The sequence below is a fragment of the Macaca mulatta genome, chromosome 12, assembly GCF_049350105.2.
Source record: "Macaca mulatta isolate MMU2019108-1 chromosome 12, T2T-MMU8v2.0, whole genome shotgun sequence".
NCBI classification, from domain to species: Eukaryota; Metazoa; Chordata; class Mammalia; order Primates; family Cercopithecidae; genus Macaca; species Macaca mulatta.
The window spans coordinates 60,918,900-60,933,500 of NC_133417.1; the positions used below are offsets into that span (position 1 = coordinate 60,918,900).

The 14,601-nt window shown below is 38.9% G+C and overlaps 1 pseudogene; it reads right to left on the bottom strand.

Annotated features, from left to right (window-relative positions):
* Positions 1 to 1,619: 1,619 nt before the first annotated feature.
* Positions 1,620 to 14,601, bottom strand: part of LOC106992587 (heme-binding protein 2 pseudogene) — a 130,655-nt pseudogene continuing 117,673 nt past the window's right edge.

Below are 14,601 nucleotides of genomic sequence, written 5' to 3' on the forward strand. Positions count from 1 at the left end.
AAATACAGTTTGTATCAGGAATGCAAAGTTGAATGAATCAATGTCATTCATTATATTAACAAAAAAGGGATTAAGTAAATAATATCTCAGTAGACACAGAAAAGCATTGGATAAAGTTCAACACCACTCCGTTAAGAATTCTCAGCATGCCAAGAAAACAAGAGACCTTATTTAATTTGATAAAAGGCATCTATTATAATTTAATATTTATACCTAATGTTATAATTTAATGCTATTGGGAAAAGCCTAAATGTTCATCTCCGGGGCACTGGTTGAATAAATTATGGTATATCCAAACAAGCAACTACTCTAATAGACATAAAAAGTAAAGAGGACAAAGAATATGATATAGAGTGGTTTGCAAGATATACTGAAAAGTGGAAAAGCAAGGTGTTACACCCCCTTCAGGAGTGGAGCTTAACCCTCCACCCCCTTTTTAGCATGAACCACACGTAGTGACTCACTCATTCCCAAGGAATAGAATATGGAAAAAGAAAAACAATAATTTGTTAGTGGGAAACTCTAGTAAGTACTACCTTAACCAACTGAGCAGAGTTAACATCACTAGTCATAAGTCATGTTGATAGCATGTCCCCCATGTGGCCTGATGAGAAAGGTACTTTATCTCTGTTATATTCTTCCCCAAAACCCATAATCCCAACCTCTTCATGAGGAAAACATCACCCAACTTGGTGAGTATTCTACAAAATACCCAACCAATACATCTCATGGCAAGGTCATGAATAAATTACAAACTGACAAACTTTAACAAACCAGGGAAGACTAAAGAGACATGTGACAAAATCCATTCCATCCATGTGAGATCCTTCATGGGATTCTGGAATAGAAAAAGAATATTAGTGGAAAAACTTGTAAAATGCAGTGAATAGTCATTTGTAAATATCGATTTTTTTCTTTTGGGTTTGACAAATATTAGATAGGAAAACATAATTTTAACTTCAGGAGAAACCATGTGAGGGGCATATGAGAACTCTAATATCTTTGCAACTCTTCTGAAAGCCTAATGTTATTTTAAAAGAAAATTTATTTTAAGAAAAACAATATGGAAGAGTGTATGTAACGTCAAATCTGTTGTGAGAAATAAAAAATAAGAAAATAAATATGTGTTTCCTATTTTTACAAAAGAAAACACAGGAAAGATAAACTAGAAACTGATGACAGAAGTTTCTTATAAGAAATAAGTAGGAACGGAGTAGATGGGGTATGTGTGAGAACAAGACTTCCCTGATTATATCACATTCTATAGTTTTGATTTGTTAAATCTTTAATATTTTTATTGATAATATCTGTAGAGGATGGCATCCAACTGACGCAAGGCAACAAGACTGTGATGCAACGAAGAAGGGGGAAGTGACATGACATTTCCCTGAATCCCCACAGAAAACAAAGACCACCGTAGTTATGACCAATTTACATGTGTATAGATTATTGTCCCCTGCGACAAAGCTTCACATACTAAAAAGGCACATTGGAAATAAGCTTGAGTCATTGTAGTGCTCTCAAAAAGAAGATGCTAGACACAGACTTTATGATAGGTAGTGTTAACGTCTAGGTTAAACAGAAGCTTTCCCCTGGCAGTGGAACATCCTTTCCTTTTCTCATTCATTTTCTTTGGAGGACTCCTTTTTCTGAATCAATTACACTTATCATTTCTATTAAGCAATCTGAAAGGACTGGTGTAGCCTGCAGTGTAATAAACCTTTTCATGAAAACTTTTAAAACTTTTCCTTCTTCCTTCAAAATGCTTAAATGCTTGCTAATGTCAATAGTTGTTTGGGTTGGGTTTTTTTTTGGTTTTTTTTTGTTTGTTTTTGAGACAGAGTGTCCCTCTGTGGCCCAGGCTGGAGTGCAGTGGCTTGCTCACTGCAACCTCTGCCTCCCGGGTGCAAGCAATTCTCGAATCTGCCTCAGCCTCCTGAGTAGCTGGGATTACAGGCATGAGCCACCACATCCGGCTAATTTTTTCTGTATTTTTAGTGGAGATCGGGTTTCAGGATGTTGGTCAGGCTGGTCTTGAACTCCTGACCTCGTGATTCACCCACCTCAGCCTCCCAAAGTGAAGTTGTTCTTGATTCTTTGGGGCCCTACAGTATCCATTGAATGAAACATAGTCATACTGGCTGTGTCTTCAATAAAATCATCTGACTCTGAAGGCCTGGGCAGATGGAATTGCTGTTCAGAGGAGATATACAGGGAAATGGTCTTGGTAGACTCACTAAAAGGACATGAACCAACCTCTGTGTAGCTTGTGACTGGAGCTGTCACCATTATTTTCATCTCTTTCTCCTTTTGCCTTGAATGTGGCTGTTCAGTTTTGTAAAGCCTATCTGGATGGCTGAACCCCTGTTCATAGACTCAACAGAAGTGCTGACTCACTTAACTGTCCATACTGTCAGATCCCATGACTTCAGAGCTGGGGGTTTGCCTCTTCTGGGGCCTTCCAGCCCAGTGTCTATAGCTTGAACCACCGTGAAGGGTTGACATCTGGGACCACCTGCCACCAGGCCAATCAAGATGTGCCACCAGTTTTGATTTTTGATGCACGTAAATGTTCTACATGTTCAAAATATGAAATTATGCCAAAAATAAAAACATAGAATACAAACAGAAACAAATGAGCCTGAAAGTGTTCTTGCTGGATATTTTTGTATTAAACCCTAAATAAACAGAAGAATCTAGTATATGGGACATCCTTCAGGACACCTGACCTGGCCTATTTAAAGGATTCAAAGTCACAAAGGACAGAGTGAGTCTGCTGAGGGAAAGAGGAGCATTCTAAGGATACTACAGAGACATAACAATTACAGTGTGTGAACCTTTATTGGATCCTATATGAAAATGGGAAAAATCATCTTTATAAAACATTTTGGAAAAATGAGGAAATTTGGTATTTAGCATGGACTACATACTGTGTAGCATTACATAAGCAGTATTGATTTCTCAGATAGGATGATGGCTCCGTGTTTGTTGGAAGATGTTCTTGGTTTTGCCAGATGCATACTGAAGTCTTTAGAGGTGACGTGTCACCATGGTTGAAATATACTTTCAGATGATTTGACAAAAAAGAAATATGTGTCTATCCGTAAAGAGAGATAGAGGAAACTTAGGAAATTTTTAACAGTAAATCTAGTTGTGGGATACACTGGTGTTAATTGTACTCCTCTTTTAACTTTTCTATAGGTTTGAAAATTTTTCAAATAAGAAGAGATTTTAAAGTCAATTCTAATCTTCCTTCTGATGAACACTCTCTGTCAGGTTAGGCACTTTGTAGGATTCATTTTTCTCAGGTATTTTACTCATTTTTTCTATAGTTACTGGTCTACTTATGTATTATGTTTCTCTGATCAATTTTGCTGATTTTTATTCTTAGGAGATCATCCATGTCATCCATATTTTCAAATTATTTAGCACTCTACATATTAAAGAGTACATATATAGAGTGTTGTTTAAGTTATGGACTTCCCACCCAAATATGTTTCCACTTTCTTTCATATTTAATTCATTTGATTTTTAATTTCTCATATGGAAGCATATAGGATAACTATAGAAACCGCCACAAGCAATATAGGCCAATACATTCAGCCCTTAGAGTCAGTTAACTTGCTAAATGCTCACTAGATTTGAAGGCACCAGTAGCAGCTAGTTAGGGAAAAGTGCTGGTCATAGATAAATATGGGATTGATACTAGGGAAAGTGTGGTCCTTTATCATTAATCATTAAATATGCTCATGTATACGTATGATTTTAACCTCTTTTGCTCCTACCTGCCTTCCTCGGTCTTACTTTTGAAAGGACAGAGTACAGTCACAGCCACACAAGTTGGTACCAGGCCAGTGATACCTCTGGGATGCCTGGCAGATGCAAAAGGCAGACTCACAGTGGGGCAAGATTTCCTCAAATGCAAGATATTTTCCTATGTACAGGATGGCATTTTGGAAGATTATTTTCTAATTGTGTTTCTTCACTCTAAGTGCCTTCTCCATAATGTCAATACTGAAGGCTCGCTATCTGAGTTACAAAGAGTTACAAAGAAATTAAATAAAATATTTCATACTTCCTAGTCTTGAAATATTAAAATCTAAAATCTGGAAATAACATAAGAACAGAAATCCAAATACTGCATGTTCTCACTTGCAACTGGGAGCTAAATTATGAGAACTTATGAACACAAAGGGGGAATGACAGACACTGGGGTCTACTTGAGGGTGGAGTGTGGGAGGGGGGAGAAAAGATAACTATTGGGTACTGGGCTTAATTCCTGGGTTATGAAATATGTACAACCAATCCCCATGACATGAGCTCACCTCTGTAACAAACCTTCACATGTACCCCTAAACCTAAAATAAAAGTTAATAAATAAATAAATAAATAAAACCTGGGAAAATACTAACTAATATATACTTTGAGGACAGCTTATGCCTCTGGAAAATGATATAAAATATTTCACCCCAAAAATATTCACTTAGAAGTTTAATAATCTAAATATGATTCCCAAAAATCATATCAATATTTTTCAAGAGTTTGGAAAGTTGAATTGTTATAAGAAGCAGATGTTTCTTCTATGTTTTCCCTCTTTTTTAATTTTAGTAGAAGAGGATGATAATTTAATGAGGTCTAAAAGTAAAATTGAGAAACTAAAATATCATCCTGGGGTATGTGGGAAAGTGCATGGGCTTTCTGAGTTCAAATCCTAGCTCTGCACATGGTACTGGGATAGTCATGTTTCCCCACCTGTTGGTTAGGGTGAGCAAATACCTATCAAAATAAAGAGAAATTAAAAAAAAAAAAAAAAAAAAAAGTTGAAAGCTGGAAACAATGTTGAATAAACACAAAACAAATTAGTGCTAGATAAAATATAACAAACTTATTTAAAATTTACCTCTTAGGAAAAAAAAAAAAGGGAAAATACCAGAAGATAGGAATAAAAGGGAAAATGAAGCCATAGCAACAATGCTAAGTCTGATTCTGCAATAGCTCTTGAGTAGTAAAATGAGACTATCAAAGTCAGTTAAGACTAAGAGTTCAGACAATATTGCCCAGGCATGCAAATATTTTGAAGCCTTAAGACTAAAAATTGCATAAAATTAGAAGTGGCACGCCTTAATTACTGAGATGCCGCGAAGGACTGGATTACTAGTAAAAGAAGATCCTGGGGGACAGGGTTGGGGGGAGAATATGTTGTCCTACTAACGAAAAATGAAGAACTTTGTTTCTGTCTCAGCTGTAAATGAAAAAAGAAAAGAAAGAAAAAAGTCTTCCCTGAGAAATTGAAAACACAGACTGTGCCTCTCCTAGGTTTAGGATCTAACTATATACTCTTAGCATAGTATGGTAAAATTCAAGTTGACTAGTTAAAATAAAAAGTTAGTAAGACAAAATCTAGGAACATAAATTGATACAAAGTACTGACTAATGCTAGTTAGCCTTTAGCAGAGCAGATACAGGATCATAAAGGTGAATGATTGTATTAATCAAATAAGGAACATGCAAAAAGGCATGGAAGAGTAGGTATGAGGGTGTTTAAAAGAAGACAAATCAGGGCTTAAGTTGAAGAAAATGGGAAGTGAAACTATTTGATGCTGATAAATAGGTAGTGGTAAGACACAAAAGCACTGGAAATCACAATGATGTCAAAACAGGTGTAGTGAGAGAGTGATCTGAAAGGTTAGGTCCTCATATTAAGAAATTAACATGCTACATTTAGTATGTTAAAATTTAAGATCACTTTGATGGAGTAAGCTCAGTAAGAATTTCTAAACAGGAGAGAATTCTTGAACAGAAAAATTAATAAAGGTTATTACTGTTAAAGAAGTTAATGTTAGAGTCAGGGTGCCAACCACCCTCTCCCAGAATTCTGGCTGGTAGAAAGTATACAGACTAATAGGGACTAAATATCAGCTTATTAATAATAGTGTAGGCCGGGTGCGGTGGCTCACACCTGTAATCCCAGCACTTTGGGAGGCCGAGACGGGCAGATCACGAGGTCAGAAGATCGAGACCATCCTGGCTAATGTGGTGAAACCCCGTCTCTACTAAAAAATACAAAAATCTAGCCGGGCGAGGTGGTGGGAGCCTGTAGTCCCAGCTACTCGGGAGGCTGAGGCAGGAGAATGGTGTAAACCCGGGAGGCGGAGCTTGCAGTGAGCTGCGATCCGGCCACTGCACTCCAGCCTGGGTGACAGAGCGAGACTCCGTCTCAAAAAAAATAAAATAATAATAATAATAATAATAATAATAATAATAATAGTGCAATGCCCTTCAAATGCACCACTCTGTGACAAAACTAAACATAATAATGTTGCTGGTATATGAGACCAAGTTGATGGCCTTCAAATACCTGCTCCAGTCTAATCTTAGTGACCCGCCTGTTGGGAGTGTTAAGTCCACAAAGCAGATTCTGCCTTGCCCACCTTGGTTTAACTACCAAGGTGAGTCATGAGCAAAACGGGAGGTAGAAGAGAGAATGACAATCTTCTGACCTGGTTTGTACTTATCACATAGGAAGAAGAAGTAAAGAAGAGCCCAATTCCTTTCATGGCAGTTTTTGAGGCAGGTAAAAATGAGAAGGAAGGGAAGACATGAGGGAGGGGAAGGAAGGTTTGAAGGAACGAAAGAGAGAGAGAGGAAAACTGGTAGAGAGAGAAAGAAATCCATGTCCCATTTTTGAGGCTAAATAAAAGCATCAAAACAAAAAAGAAAAGAGATTCCAGGTCAAGATGGCCAACTAGAAGCAGCTAGTGTGTATGGCTTTCATCACAGAGAGGAACAAAATGGGCAAGTAAATACGGCACCTTCAACTGAAACATCTAGCTCCTCACACTGGGACTGATCAAGGAAACAGCGGAAACAGCTCAATCCACGGAGAATGTAGAAAAGCAGGGCAGGACAATGGCCCACCCAGGAATGGGAGTGTAACACAAAGCCAAGGGAACTTCTCCCCACCCAGGGAAGTGGTGAGTGAATGTGTGATTCTGGGAAACCACATTTCTCCCACAGATCTTTGCAACCTTCAAGTCAGATGATTCCCCTGTGAACGCACTCCACCAGGGCCTTTGGTCTGACACACAGAACTGCATGGAGTCTCAGCAGAGCAGCTGCTCAGGCACGCACAGAGACATGGGAGCTTTATGTGCTATGGCTCCATGCTCCACAGCAAAGTGACTGCCACTCAGGCAAGGCAGGAGTTGGACCTCCATCCATACCCCTGGAAAGAGGTCTGAATCCAGGAGGCCTAGGAGTGACAGTCTGCAGGTCCCACTTCCATGGTGCCTCACAGGATTAGACCCACTGGTTTAGAATTCCAGCCAGCCACCAACAACAATTGGGACAGACGGGGTTCCCAGGAGGAGAGAGAGGCCACCATCTTTGCTATTGGGGTGATTCAGCTTTTCCAACCTGTGGACTTTGGAGAGTCCAAACTGATTCAGGATGGAAAGGATCCTGCAGCATAGCACAGCTGCTCTGCCAAAATGTGACCAGACTGCTTCTTTAAGTGGGTCCCAGATCCATTCTTCTTCACTGGGCAAAACCTCCCAACTGGGGCCTCCAGTCACTCCTGTTGATGTTCTCTTTTGAAAACTTCCTGGGACAGAGTTTCCAGAGGGAAAGACAAGCTGCCATCTTTGCTGTTTCCACGACTTAGCCGTTCCAGCCTCCAAGCTTTGGAGCACCCAGGCCAACCAAGGATAGAAGAAGTACTCCATCACAGCATAGTTGCTCTACAAAAGCATGGCTATACAGCATCTTTAAGTGAATCTCCACTCCTGTTGCTCCAGACTGAGTGAGACCTCCCAACAAGGGTCCCCAGCCACCTCCTACAAGTGTATTCAGGCTGGCAACATGTTCATATCCCCCTGGGATGAAGCTCCCAGAGGAAGGGACAGGCTGCCATTTTCACTGTTTCACAGCCTTCACTGGAGATACCCCCAACTACTGGAAAATCTGAGGTGACTAGGATCTGTAGTGGAGCCCCAGCAAACCACAGCAGCCCTATAGAAAAGTGTCCAGACTGTTAAAAGAAAAAACAAATCTAAAGATAAACAACCTCAAAGATTGAAGGTATATAAACCCACAAAGGTGAGAAAGAAACAGCAGATGAAGGCTGAAAACTCAAAAAACCAGAGTGCCCTCTTTCCTCCAATGACTGCATCACCTCTCCAGTAAGGGATCAGAACTGGCTGGGCTGAGGCTGAGATGGCTAAAATGACAGAATTATAATTCAGAATGTGGATAGAAATGAATTTCACTGAGCTAAAGTAGCACATTGTAACCCAATACATGGAAGCTAAAAACCATGATAAAACATTGCAGGAGCTGACAGACAAAATATCCAGTACAGGGAAGAATGTAATCAATCTGATAAAGCTGAGAAACACACTATAAAAATTTCATAATGCAATCACAGGGATTAATAGCAGAATAGGCCAAGCGGAGAAAAGAATCTCAGCCTAAAGACTGTCCTTCTGAAGTAAGACAGGCAGGCAAGAATAGAGAAAAAAGAAGGAAAATAAATGAACAAAACCTCATTTGAAGGTCTCTAAGAACTTGCCTTATCAATCTCAGTACTCCTGTGTTGGGTGCATATATATATTTAGGATAGTTAGCTCTTCTTGTTGAACTGAACCCTTTACCATTATGTAATGCCCTTCTTTGTCTTTTTTTATCCTTGTCGGTCTAAAGTATATTTTGTCAGAAACTAGGATTGCAACCCCTGCTTTTTTCTGCTATCCATTTAATTGATAAGTTTTCCTCAATCCCTTTATTTTGAGCCTATATCTGTCATTGCATGTGAGAGGGATCTCTTGAAGACAGCATACCAATGGATCTTGGTTCTTTATCCAGCTTGCTATTCCATGTCTTTTAATTCGGACAGTTAACCATTTATTTTTAAGTTTAGTATTGTTATGTGTCATCGTGATGCTAGCTGACTATTTTGCATCCTGTCATTGTGATGCTAACTGATTATTTTGCATACTTGTTTATGCAGTTGCTTCATGGTGCCATTGGTTTGTGTATTTCAGTGTGTTTTTGTAGTGTCTGGTAATGATTTTTCCTTCGCACATTTAGTGCTTCCTTCAGGAGCTCTTGTAAGGCAGGCATGGTGATAACAAATTCCCTCAGCATTTGCTTGTCTGAAAAGCATATTATTTCCCCTTCACTTGTAAAGCTTAGTTTGGCTGGATATGAAATTTTGGGTTGGAAATTCTTTTCTTTAAGAATGTTGAATATTGGCCTCCAATTTCTTCTGACTTGTAGGGTTTCTGCTGAGAGGTGTGCTGTTAGTCTGTTGGGCTTCTCCTTGTAGGTGACCTGGTCTTTCTCTCTGGCTGCCCTTAACATTTTTTCATTCACTTTGACCTTGAAGAATGCGATGATTGTGTGTCTTAGAGATGACCTTCTCACAGAGCATCTTTCTGAGGTTCTCTGGATTTCCTGAATTTGAATGTTGGCCTGTCTAGCTAGATTGGGGAAGTTCTCATGGATGATATCCATGAGATCTCTTTCAGGTGTACCAGTCTGTCATAGATTCAGTCTCTTTAAATAATCCACCCGAAACACCAAAAATTTAAATATGCCAAATAAAAGACAGAGATCGTCAGTATGTATCAAAAAAAAAAATCCAACTATATGTTGTCTACAAGAAACCCACAATAAATATAAAGACATATATAGACTAAAAGTAAAGGGATGGAGAAAGATATGCCATGCTAACAAAAATCAAAAGAAAGGAGTATTGGCTATGTTAATTTCAAGTAGAGCAGACTTCGGAGCAATGAAAGGTATCAGGGATAAAGATAGGCATAACATAATGAAATATCAGTTAATTATCCAAAGAAACATAGCAGTTCTTAATGAGTGTGTACCTAAAAACAGAATGTCAAAATACATGAGGCAAAAATTAATAGAACTGCAAGGAGAAATAGATTAATCCAGTATTGCTCAGAGACTTCACTACCTATCTATTAGAAATGGGTAGGTTCAGTAAGAAGAAAGTAAGACATAGTTAAACACAACAGCAATCAACTAGATGCAACTGACATCTATTGACTATTTCATCCTAAAACAGATTAAACACTAATCTCACCTTACATGGAACATCCACCAAGAGAGACCACATTCCAGTTTATAAAACACAAGTTGGCCAGGCACAGTGGCTCATGCCTGTAATCCCAGTACTTTGGGAGGCCAAGGTGGGCAGATCACGAGGTCAGGGATTCAAGACCAGCCTGGCCAATATGGTGAAACCCTGTCTCTACTAAAAATACAAAATTTATCCAGCATGGTGGTGCAAGCCTGTAGTACTAGCTACTCAGGAGGCTGAGGCAGAAGAATTGCTTGAACCTGGCAGGTGAAGTTGAAGTGAGCTGAGATCATGCCACCGCACTCCAGCCTGGGTGACAGAGTAAGAATCTGTCAAAAAAAAAAAAAGCCACTCAATTCAGTATGAATGATAGCTGAAAAATCTCAAAGTACTTGAACGCTAAGCAACACACTTCTTAATAACACATGATCAAAGAATAAATCTGAAAAGAAATTTTAAAACCTTACTCACTAAATATATATGCAATTTATTAAAATATGTGGGATATAGCAAAGGCAGTGTTTACAGGGAAATTTATAGCCTTGAATGTGTAAAGTAGAAAGGAAGAAAAGTCTAAAGTCAACAAGCTAAGCTTCTACCTCAAAAAAACTAGAAAAGAGCAAATAAAATACAAAGTAAATATAAAAAAGAAATAATAAAAATTAGAGCAGAAATACATGTAATTGATAACAGGAAACCAGGAAGTCTTAGCCAGAGCAATTAAGAGAAAGAAATAAAAGACATCAAAAATAGGAAAAAAAGAAGTCAAACTGTCTCTCTTCACTGATAATAGGATTCTATACTTAGAAAACCCTGAAGATTCCACAAAAAGGCCCCTGAGCTAATGAACGACCTCAGTAAAGTTTTGGGAAATAAAGTCAATGTATAAAAATCAATAGCACTTCTGGGCTGGGCATGGTGGCTCACGCCTGTGATCCCAGCACTTTGGGAGGCCAAGGCAGGTGGATCATGAGGTCAGGAGATCAAGGCCATCCTGGCTAACACAGTGAAACCCCATCTCCACTAAAAACTACAAAAAAATTAGCCAGACTTGGTGGCAGGCACCTGTAGTCCCAGCTACCCAGGAAGCTGAGGCAGGAGAATAGCATGAACCTTGGAGGCAGAGCTTGAGTGAGCTGAGATCACACCACTGCACTCCAGCCTGTGCGACAGAGCGAGACTGTCTCAAAACAAACAAACAAAAAAAAACCTCAATAGCACTTCTGTGTAGCAATATCACTCAAGCTCAGAGCCAAATTAAGGATGCAATTCCATTTATAATAGACAGACAGACAGACAGACACACACACACACACACACACACACACATCTAGGAATACATCTAATCAAAGAATTGAAAGATCTCTACAAGCAGAGCTACAAAACACTCCTGAAAAAAAATCACGGATGACTCAAACAAATGGAAAAACATTCCATGCTCATGGATTGTAAGAATCAATATTGTTAAAATAGCCATCCTGCCCAAAGTAATGTACAGATTCAACATTATTCCTATCAAAATACCAAGGTCATTTTTCACAGAACTAGGAAAAACATATTCTAAAATTCATAGGGGACCAAAAAAGAGCTCAAAGAACCAAAGCAATCCTAAGCAAAAAGAACAAAGCTGGAGGCATCACACTACTCGACTTCAAACTATGCTATAAGGCTACAGTAACCAAAACAGCATGATACTGGTTTGAAAAAAGCCCAGACACATAGACCAATGAAACAGGATAGAAAGCCCAGAAATAAAGCTGCACATCTACAGCAATTTGAACTTTGGCAGAGTCAACAAAAGTAAGCAATAGACAACTCCTTATTCAAAAAATGGTGCTGAAAAGAAAAACCAAAAAACAAAGCTGTAGGCATAATGTCACTTAACTTCATACTATACTGCAGGGCTACAGTAACCAAAACAGCATGGTACTGATACAAAAGAAAAACAGACACATAGACCAATGGAACAGAATAGAGAGCCCAGAAATAAGTCCACACCTACAACCATCTGATCTTTAACAAACCTGACAAAAACATGCAATAGGGAAGGACTCTTTATTCAATAAATGATGCTTGGATAACTTGTTAGCCATATGCAGAAGACTGTGGTAATTTATAGATTCAGTGCCATCCCCATCAAGCTACCAATGACTTTCTTCACAGAATTGGAAAAAAACTGCTTTAAAGTTCATATGGAACCAAAAAAGAGCCTGCATTGCCAAGACAATCCTAAGTCAAAAGAACAAAGCTGGAGGCATCATGCTACCTGACTTCAAACTATACTACAAGGCTACAGTAACCAAAACAGCATGGTACTGGTACCAAAACAGAGATATAGACCAATGGAACAGAACAGAGCCCTCAGAAATAATACCACACATCTACAGCCATCTGATCTTTGACAAACCTCACAAAAACAAGAAATGGGGAAAGGATTCCCTATTTAATAAATGGTGCTGGGAAAATTGGCTAGCCATAAGTAGAAAGCTGAAACTGGATCCTTTCCTTACTCCTTATACAAAAATTAATTCAAGATGGATTAGAGACTTAAATGTTAGACCTAATACCATAAAAACCCTAGAAGAAAACCTAGGTAACACCATTCAGGACATAGGCATGGGCAAGGACTTCATGTCTAAAACACCAAAAGCAATGGCAACAAAAGCCAAAATTGACAAATGGGATCTAATTAAACTAAAGAGCTTCTGCACAGCAAGAGAAACTACGATCAGAGTGAACAGGCAACCTACAGAATGGGAGAAAATTTTTGCAATCTACTCATCTGACAAAGGGCTAATACACAGAACCTACAAAGAACTCAATCAAATTTACAAGAAAAAAAACAAACAACCCCATCAAAATTGGGCAAAGGATATGAACAGACATTTCCCAAAAGAAGACATGCATACAGCCAACAGACACATGAAAAAAAGCTCCTCATCACTGGCCATCAGAGAAATGCAAATCAAAACCACAATAACATACCACCTCACACAAGTTAGAATGGCAATCATTAAAAAGTCAGGAAACAACAGGTGCTGGAGGGGATGTGGAGAAATAGGAACACTTTTACACTGTTGGTGGGACTGTAAACTAGTTCAACCATTGTGGAAAACAGTATGGTGATTCCTCAAGGATCTAGAACAAGAAATACCATATGACCCAGCCATCCCATTACTGGGTATATACCCAAAGGATTATAAATCATGCTGCTATAAAGACACATGCACATGTATGTTTATCGTGGCACTATTCACAATAGCAAAGACTTGGAATCAACCCAAATATCCATCAGTGACAGACTAGATTAAGAAAATGTGGCACCTATACACCATGGAATACTATGCAGCCATAAAAAAGGATGAGTTTGTGTCCTTTGTAGGGACATGGATGCAGCTGGAAACCACCATTCTCAACAAACTATCACAAGAACAGAAAACCAAACACTGCATGTTCTCACTCATAGGTGGGAATTGAACAACGAGATTGCTTGGACACGGGAAGGGGAACATCACACACCGGGGCCTATTATGGGGAGGGGAAGAGGAGAGGGATGGCATTGGGAGTTATACCTGATGTAAATGACGAGTTGATGGGTGCTGACGAGTTGATGGATGCAGCACACCAACATGGTACAAGTACACATGTGTAACAAACCTGCACATGTACCCTAGAACTTAAAGTATAATTAAAAAAAAAAAGAAGAAGAAGAAAGTGGACTCTTCCCTCATACCATATACAAAAATGAACTCAACATGAATTAAAACCTTAAATGTAAAACCCAAAACAATAAAAACCCTGGAAGACAACCTAGGCATTACCATCCTGGACATAGGAACTGGCAAAAATGTCATGGTAGGAAGCCAAAAGCCATCGCAACTAAAACAAAATTTGACAAGTGAGATATAATTAAATTAAAGAGTCTCTGCACAGGAAAAACAATAATCAAGTAAACAGACAACCTACAGTATAGGAGAAAATATCTGTAAGCTATGCATCTGACAAAGGTCTAATATCCAGCTTCTATAAGAAACTTAAACAAATCTGCAAGAAAAGCAAACAAACCCATTAAAAGTGGACAAAAGGCAAGAATAGACACTTTTCTTTTTCATGTGACTTTTTCTAAAATTTTATTTTATTTGAAGTTTTCTGGGATACATGTGCAGGACATGCAGGTTTGTTACACAGGTAAATGTGTGCCATGGTGGTTTGCTGCACCTATCAACCCATCACCTAGGTTTTTAAGACCCACATTCATTAGCTATTTGTCCTGAAGCTTGTCATCCCCCCACCCCCTGACAGGCCCCAGTGTGTGTTGTTCCCCATTCCCCCTGTGTTCATGTGTTCTCATTGTTCAGCTCCCACTTATGAATGAGAACATGTAGTGTTTGGTTTTCTGTTCCTGTATTAGTTTGCCGAGGAAAATGGCTTCCAGCTCCATCCATGTCCCTGCAAAGGACATGAACTCATTCCTTTCTATGGCTGCATAGTATTCCATG